Consider the following 9,467-nt stretch of genomic DNA (forward strand, 5'->3'; position numbering starts at 1 on the left):
GTGACCTGCCTGAAAAGATTTCTAGAAGCCTTTTAAACAAGCAACGGTGTGTGCAATTTCAGCCACTCCCCATCTCAAACAAGGACATTGCAGAGATGGGGAAGATGAAGGAAAATGCCAACCCAAATGGTAAGAGTGCACCTTCTGTAAGAACATAAGCAACTGGTATTCATAGAATCCAGAACTGTTGAGTTGTAAGGGACCCAACTCTTCCCTCCCACAATGCAGGAATCATCACTGACCCAGCAGGAATCACCTCTGTGCCTCTGACCACAACTATCTCTACTAGCCATGATGGCTATGCTCTGCCGCCACAATAGGAGGCAGTAATGCTTTCTGAATACCAGTTGCTTGCAGATTCCCAACAGGCATATGGTTGACCACTGTGAAAACAGGATGAGGGACTGGCTGGACCATTGGCCTGACCCAGCAGGCTCTTCTTGCATTCTTATGTCAACCCAAATGATGGAGTGCACATTTCCCATGGGAGAAGGCTAAAATGTTTGGGACATTTTAGTTTTAGGGTTTTTAAAAATGACTATGGTGAGGTGAAAAAAAGGCACAGAAGACCCCAGGTTCATTCCCTGTTGTCTCCAGGTTGGGATGGGAAAAGCTCCTGCTCAAAACCCTGGAGAGCCTCTGCCAGTCGGAATAGACAAAACTGAACTAGATGGACCAATTAGTCTGACTCAGTACAAGGCAGTGTTCTATGTTCCTCTGTTTATGGATGTATGTGTGGTGGTTAATTCAGGGATAGGAAACTTGTGGTTCTCCATATTGTTGGACTAGGAGTCCCTGATAATTGGCCCTTCTACCTGGGGTTGATGTGAGTTGTAGACCAATATAAGGAGGGTCACAGTTTTCCCATCACTGCTTTGATTTGTTTAAACTTTCAGCCTTCACTCTGCCATCTTATTGCAACGTGTAAAACATTGTGTTCTGCAGTAGTGCAGAGCACCATCAGAAGTGGGACCCTTCTTTACACCTCCCCTAAGCTGACAAATATTAGGATTTCATTTGTAATCAGTAAAGTTGCAGGGTTGGGGGGAGTTGAATTTGCAATACTGTAGAGAGGGGATTTAAAATTCAGGCACTAGTTAATCTTGGCCTCTTGAGTTTGCCTGTCAAAATCAGCTACATCTAGTAATAAAAACCACCTAAGGACCTTTTTGTACTGACCTTGACTCCCCATGATCCAAAGGTGGAGCTTCTTTCTGCCAAGTAAATCCCTTGTTAATGTTGCTGAGATTGAAATTTATGGTCATGGAAGGTGTTGAGCCACCAGAACAGATGGTTACTTACTAATTTGGGGGCTGTTTGGAATGTTTTTTGAATCTGAGCAAAACTGTCCCATTTTGCAAGCTGAAAGGGCCATAAGTTTAAGGGGCTCGTATATTAAATCATTGTGTGTTTGCCTTATTGCAAAAGATTATTTGCAGGATAATTTACAGCCCATTGTCTGATCATCTGCACAGCCGGAGGCAACTGAGATAATACTTTAGGGACAGATTTTTCTGTCCAGTGATCAAACTGACTCATGAAAATGTACAGCTTGCTGATAACTGAAGCTGTAGTTGGTTTTTCTGTTTCAGGATAACATCTCTATTAATCCATGCTATAAAAAGAAGAAATACATTTTAAAACTACCAACATCCTCATTTGTATTAAAAAACTACACTGATCTATGTTTGTCCAAATAAGCTGGTGTTTCTAGGTGTCCGGTCCATCACTTGCACTTATTTATTACTTTAAAATTAAAACCAGGAAATAATAACCAGAACCCCTCAGGGGATTATCTTAAAAAGCATGCTTTCACTCATGTTTTCATACAGAGGGTTCATGCGGTTCTAATTTCCAATACAAAGAATATATAGCTCGCTTCATGGTTGACATCACTTTCCACAGAAAGTTGCTTGGTGGTTCTCCCCCCCCCCCTTCTTTGTTTCAATAAGATATTATTATTTTATCCTGTTGTCAGATGTTTGCATTGGCAGATCTCATGCAGTGCAAACGATCATTCTGGCTGCATTTCCAAAAAGTTGCTTTGAATAAAATGCTTAGCAAATTAACATGAAAATGAAGATGGAGGTTCTGAGTACAACGGAAAAGCTTCATTAACTACAGATTGTATTGTTCTTTAAGTAAGATGCTTTGACCTTCCCTATTATTTGCGTTCCCCTCTCCTCATAATGTTACTTTCCCCACTTTTCATTCATTGGAACAAGCCAGGATCCAATAACAAAATAAAGTTGAGTAATGAAAATTAATAGGGAGTCTTAATATCCAGGCGCGTGGAGTCTATCCATTGCAAATGAATTGTGCCAACCAGTAATAGCATGATATATTTACATGGGCTTTTGTACTTCTCCAGTACACAGCTGAATCAGATGGATTTGGAATGCTTCAATGTGTTGCCAGCTATAACGGTCAGCAGTGGAGGGGACCTGAAAGTCTTCCTCACTTGGACCAATGGTAATTCTTTCACCATATGAAAGTTACAAGATTCCTCCAGGGAGATGGACCCAGCTGCAACTTGTTTTAACTGTTGAGCAAAAGAGAAATGTTGGGCCTTTGGAAAGAAAAGGTTTCATCAAGATCTTAATACACACACACAAAATGAAAGACACAAACAGCCCCTCTATAAAACACAACTGATTGTCCCTGTGGGTATTAGGAGATATATCATAACTCCAGCACTTTCTGCAGCTGTTCTCTACCTTCTACATCTGGCTTCATAGGTAAAAAAGAATGGCGTGCATAGTAGAGTCATTATCACCACTGTCCCAGAGGGGGGGAAAGATCCAGTCAGGGGCACGGGTGGAGAGGGAATATATTCCCATGGAATTCATTAAATCAGGCAATCAATTTATGAGCATCAGCTATGTTTAAGTAGCTACATTGCAGACTTTAGCACTAGCCAATTTGGATTCCCTACAGACTACATCCCCCATCTGCCCCAGCCAGAATGGCCAGTAGTCAGGAATTGTGGGAGTTGTAGTCCACAACATCTGGAGGGCACCACATTGACTTTGGTCGTTTAGCTGTTGCCGTTTTTGCTAAGGATGCTTGGAGACTATAGGTTTTTCTTTTGCTTCAGCATCAAGGAGAAGGAATAATGGGTGTACTGACAGTGTAAAAAGAAAAAAAGTCAGTATCATAGTTAAATGATGCTCATATCATTTGAATATTTCCAGCAACCCTCAGCATAGTGCCTTAGGGAAAAAAGTAAGCCATCACTTAAACAATGTAACACTATTATATCTCCAGGGCTACCAAACAATTAAAGCAACTAGCAGCCGCTTGGGGGCTCAAGAAATACCATTATTAATTTCTTAGCAATGATGACTGCATACATCATTTTTTATGAAATAGCTGAGGCTCAACTCTGCAACATGATCTACAACTGTTGCTGGTCTTTTTCTGGTAAAAGGCTCCATAAACTTTGAGCTAATAAGCAGTATTATTATCAGTGCTTTTTTTCTAGAAAAAATAGGTGCCCTCACTGTGAAGTTGTTACAGTAAGTGCAATACTTTTTAACAATTAAAGTGCCCCCTGAAAAAGCACTAATTATTATCATTTATTGCTTTTTATATAAAAAAATTGTCTCAAGTTGATATACAATAACCAAAAACAAGCAAGCAAACAATTTTAAAACCATGCAAAGTAGACATTTGTTGTAAATATTCATTTATTTAGCTGGAAAAGCCTGTTGGAATAAATGTATATTCAGTTGTTTCAATGAAGAAAGCTAACAAGCACTTAGCTTCCTGAGTCTCTGCTACCCAGGCCTTCTGTGATGTCACAGCAGCTGAGCCAATGGTGACCAGACATCATGGCTACATCAGCTGATGATATTACCAGTGGTGTGGCAGGCAGCAAAGTCAGAAGTCAAAGATACTGAAAGTAAAAGAACATGCTAGCTGGACTGATGGTAGTTGAAGTTCCAAAGATCTGGAGGATTCCAGGTTGAGCAAGACTGGTAAACCTAATGATGAATGGATGCTTAAGGCAGCTTCCTATAGATTTACCAGTTTATCTAGCTGTTTCTGAGAAACAAAGCATCCTGAATTTGCTTCTGCCCATATTTAATGAAGGTCATATTTTTGTAATAGCTGCATAAAATGGGCCATATGTGAAATTTGCTGCCTTGCTGATTTTAATTTTCCATTAAATCCAATTCCAATTTACGTCTCCCCCAAGTATAATCTCTGCTTAAGTAAACTTCCCCTATTTCTTAAGCCCTTTATGAAGAAAATCGAGCTGTCTCTTCACTCGGTGCCTATAGCGACAGTAATGTGACCATTGTGTGTTTTTCCAGGACTTCTTCAACAAATAGGCGTTGGCCATTTTTATCTCAAGAATTCCCGCCCCCTGCCCCCCAAGTCTAAATCTGCACCTATTAGTATTGCCACACCCATCTTGTATTTGAGGCAAGGACAATATTTACCAGTTCTTTTGTTAGTAAAGATGTTATTTGAGATGTTCATTCTGCAATAAACATCTCTAACTATTTGGTCTATTTCCCAGTCTTTATCACTTTAAGCCTTGCTGCATGTCTGTACTGTATCTGTGGGATGTTTAAACTCTAAGCATCCAACGTGTTTCAATGCCAGTCATACCTATTTGGAAGAACTCTGACACTCGAAACTCCATTTCTCCCCTAATCCTAGCTGTTGGAGGGCTTACTACTTATCAGCCTTCTTCCTCCTCCAAATCACCATCATTGTCTTCTTTGTCTAGGCCCTCAGCCCTTATTCCTTCAGGTAGTTCCAACTGCAGAATCTATACTTGGTTGCTGTGAGTGGCACCTTTGTGGGGCACCACTAAATGAAAGAGAAATCCCTAGTAATATCAGAACCCCACTTCCTGGAGCTTTAAAGTAATTGACATCTGTAATGTTTCTGGGGCTATGTCTGGGGCAGTTTCATGTTTTTTCCTATTCTGGTTTTACCACCTACTCCCAGCTTCATTTTTGATGAGGTGGCACAGCAGTCTATTAATTCTTGTTGAAAAGTCTTAAACTTCTGTGCCACCTCCTCCTTCATAGCTGATTTCAAGGCCACTGAGGTTACTGGCGTGTCCTGATTCATTTCTTGTGGCTGGTACAGCTGGGCGTTCTGACGCCATTTTAGATGCTGCGCCATCACCCTCAGGTCCCAAGTGACATTCTTTGTATATCATCGCAAAATGGACACGAATGTTATGTTCCTTAGATCTGCTTGGTCCCTACAGCATACCCCATTCTAGAGACAAGTTTCAGGGATGATTTTCATAAACAAGGGAGCTATCAGCCTATGCCGCCATCTTGTTGGTGGTCAAGCTCCTTCCCTTTCAGGAGGATTCTTTAAATAAATAAAAATGTGGAATTGTTGAGAAAAAAAGATCTGAAAAATGAGGAACTTAAGAGAAACAAAAATTGACAAGTTCACCCATCCCTTCTAGCTATTGATTAAAATGGACCAAATCAATGCACAAGCCAGGGAAAAGTATAAATTTCCTATCTAAACATAGCCTTTTCCTACCAGGTTTGATTGCTGTGCATGTAGAAGCTCATTTTAACGCATTACATGAAGGTGAAGGGACACCCCAGGTGAAATTATGCTTGAAGGACAAAGCCCTAACCTGATATGCAATGGTGTCAATCCATAATGACCCAAGTTTGGTTGGTGAAGGAAGTATGGATTTATGTTTGAGCAAAGGAAATGAGTCAAAATCATTTTTTCCCTCTCTCTCTCTTTGTTAAATGCCTAGGCAAATTTCTTTGAGGTGGTTTCCCTTAAATCTCTCTGTGTTTTTCCCCCTTTTAAATACAAAAAATACTATTTGATTTTCCTGGACGCTAACCTAGACAGCTGATAGATTTTCCCTCATTACATGTGACAGGTAACCCCCCACCCCACCCCAATCAAGTGGCCTTCATAATATTTTTTCATTTGCACAAGAGAGAGCCTAAGTTCACTTACACACACACACTCTGTCCTGGAAGCAAGAGCACATTCTATCATTCTCCATTCCAGTATTCCTCCCCAGGGTAAAATTGGACAGAGTACATTTAAATGTCACTCAAACCCCCCTCTTTTTTCCACTCAGTTTTAACCATATGGGTTAATTTTACCCTCTCTCTAATTCCCCTATTATTACACATTCTTTAAGTATTTTTTTAAGTATTATGAGGAGATTCAACACATGTTGAGGATTTCCCCCTTCAATTAATGGGAGAAAGGGAGGCTGTTAGGTCTCTTTTTGCAATGTTTCAGAGGGAGGGGTTCAAGAGAAAGGGTCTTTCATTGGGGATTGCAAAACATCTCATGGCAAAGGTCAGCAGGGTAACAGGAAAATGATTTGTGTTTGCTCTCTGAAGAGGTGCATCAAGAAAGAGTCCAGAAATGCTTGCAACTTTTGTTTAAAATGCAAAATAAAATTGCATACTCCACCAAACATGCTGTTTTTAAAAGTATGTCCGATTCTTTTGCATTATTTGATTAAAGTTCGTTGAGGCCCTAAAGCAGTAATAATTTTGAGGATCCCTGCTCCACCATTAATACTTATTTTGCATTTAGGAAACCCAGCCAGATGGTGGAGTATTATTATTATTATTATTATTATTATTATTATACAAATTTCTTTCTCGCTTTTTCATCCCCAAAATGGATACTCAAAACAGCTGGTAAAATTTACATTATGTGGTGTGGCACTTTAGAGCAGCTGTGGGCAAATTTCAGGTTTGTGGCATCTACTTTGTAGTCTGTAGTTTGTCACATGGAGAAGCCAAGTGCAAAATATTGGTGGGACTGGAACCAAAAATAAAAAATTAATAATTGTGACACGGGGGATGGAACCAACACATCTGGCTGGTTAGAATGCTCCTGTTGGGAGTTAAGGAAACACTGAAACATCTGCTTGAGATCCCTTTGGTTAAAACCAGTCCATATTCATACGGACCTGGAATAAACAGTTGGCATGGCTTCTGGGCTCAAGTTCTTGCATGGGGACTCAATACCTATCAGATCTAGCCGTAGGACTGATACTATGTTGTGTTGTGATAAAAACAAACTGAAAAATGTACCCACCCACCTACTAATTTCTCTTTATCTGGAAAGAGCTCATATCTAAAAACAGTTTTAGGAATGGAGGAGGAAAATCCTGGAATTTTAACATGAATGGTTAAATTTAAAGAGCATCCTATTGCAATCTGGGGACGTGGGTGGCGCTGTGGGTAAAAGCCTCAGTGCCTAGGGCTTGCCGATCGAAAGGTCGGCGGTTCGAATCCCCGCAGCGGGGTGCGCTCCTGTTGTTCGGTCCCAGCGCCTGCCAACCTAGCAGTTCGAAAGCACTCTCGGGTGCAAGTAGATAAATAGGGACCGCTTACTAGCGGGAAGGTAAACGGCGTTTCCGTGTGCGGCTCTGGCTCGCCAGAGCAGCGATGTCACGCTGGCCATGTGACCCGGAAGTGTCTCCGGACAGCGCTGGCCCCCAGCCTCTTAAGTGAGATGGGCGCACAACCCTAGAGTCTGTCAAGACTGGCCCGTACGGGCAGGGGTACCTTTACCTTTACCTTTATTGCAATCTACTTAGTGATAGTTCAGTGGGACTTACTTCCAGGTGCATAGGATTGCAGCATTAGATCTATCAATGGTTGGACGAATGGTTAATAATCCTGCTCATGGTTTCATCCAGTGCTCATTATTTGCTTACTTTTCTCAATAGCACCAAACAACAGATTATAATTAGGATTTCCATTTTTATTCATGGGTATAATATACTGGTGAGGGGTGCGTGGTCAGAAGAAACATTTCCTGAGAACCTATTAGTGAAAATTACTCCCCTTTTTGTCCTGTTACCCCTACATGCTGTTGCTTCTGCAACATCCACCCCACCTCCCACCCTTTTCCTTTCCTCTTCCTGGGTTTGCCACATAGGAAATTCTAACCAACTGGGGATCACAGAATGACGTGGATGACATCGTGCAGGTCTTCAGCCAACCGTGTTTGGCTATGCAACATAAAACCATCAGTGAGGGCAAACAACATTAACTGAGAGTGAATGTATTGCTTCCTGGAATAGTCACACACAGAACCCCAATGAGTCAAGGATCGTTGCAATGAATGGGATGTTTTCATTATACTATTTAGCCAGGTTTGGCTATGTGTCCGTATTACTGAGGCCAAATTAAGGGAAGGGAGAAAGAAATGAGGGCAATGTAGATGAATAGGAAGAGGGGGCAAGGGGGCATTTTTTTCAACACTGCCCAAATGTTTTCCCCAAAAAACTAAATAGTTATGGCATAACCTTAATTACAGTGCTAGTGAATTTATGGAGCAGGGGCTTATTAAAGTTCATTATGAGCCAGTTAAATTGGAGGATGAAATTATAGCTATCCTGTGGGACTTGACATTTGAGCACATAAAGGAAAAATAACTTGGGCATGACTGAGACTGGACTACTAGGGATGGTTACTGCCAAGTTTTTACTACCTTTAAAAAGAAATTAAAGCAAGCCCAGAATTCAGAGAACCACATGATGGGAGACACACACGCAAGAGATCATTAGACATATAGCAGTTTGTATTTTGACTCATAGCCTGAAGTTCAGTTTACATTTTTCCTAATCAATGAAGCTAATATTGCTTACAGCTCAGGCATATGCCTCTGCTCGGAAGCAAGTCCTGTTGATTTCAGTGGGGTTTGCTACCTCATCCGTGGGCAATGAGCTAAGGCTCAAATCTCCCATAAACAACAGTAATTACATGTGACAATAAATTGTGCCGCAATGAAACCAACCACCATTCCCGCCCCCAAATGGTAAAAACAGATCTGAAATGTTTCCCTGCTAAGAGTTCCTCAAACTGGAAGGAACAATTTATGAAAGCTCCATGTTGGAACTGAAGGCAAGTTAGTATCAGATTTATAACTGCAGCGCTGTATACATCCAGGGCATTATGTCAGATGGAGATATAGAAGATAAAGGTATCAAGCGCCTGATGAAGTGCAGGTGACCAGTAACTCTGTACTGTAAGCCGAAAGTCATATGTCAGTTCTTGCTTCTCTCTCTCTTTTTTTGTTCTAGTTCAATGGAAAAAAAGTAGCTTTAGCAAGCCAAATGTTCCTCCATCAAAATCAAAGGTGCAATCTGTCAAATGCAGTTGCTATACAACAACCTTCATTGGGTTCTGCCAGATTTGTATGGTGCAATTGGTTTCTGCAGCAGGCAATTTAAGATTAATGGATCTCCCTCCCCACCCCTTCTGTTCCTTTATTTTATTTTTACTTTATTTTTAAATAATGTATATTAAAGATGTTCCTTGTTTACAAAAGCACATGCATTGTCTCTTTCTTCAGGTTGTGTTTTCTATGGATCTGTTACATTTGTTGTATGCAGTATAGGGTTGGGAAGGAAAGAGGGGGGATGGGATAGAGGGAATGGGGTGGTGAAGCTTATGTTCTTTTACTTAGTGTATATATGTGGG

The 9,467-nt window shown here is 40.9% G+C and overlaps 1 long non-coding RNA gene across 1 annotated transcript; it reads left to right on the forward strand.

Moving 5' to 3' along the window:
- Positions 1-3,852: 3,852 nt before the first annotated feature.
- Positions 3,853-8,028, forward strand: LOC310669755. The gene is made up of 2 exons (XR_014507358.1): positions 3,853-3,980; positions 7,921-8,028. It is a non-coding gene; the product is annotated as an uncharacterized lncRNA (long non-coding RNA).
- Positions 8,029-9,467: the final 1,439 nt, after the last annotated feature.

Source organism: Podarcis tiliguerta (genome assembly GCF_965153285.1).
Source record: "Podarcis tiliguerta genome assembly, chromosome: Z".
In the NCBI taxonomy this organism is placed as follows: domain Eukaryota; kingdom Metazoa; phylum Chordata; class Lepidosauria; order Squamata; family Lacertidae; genus Podarcis; species Podarcis tiliguerta.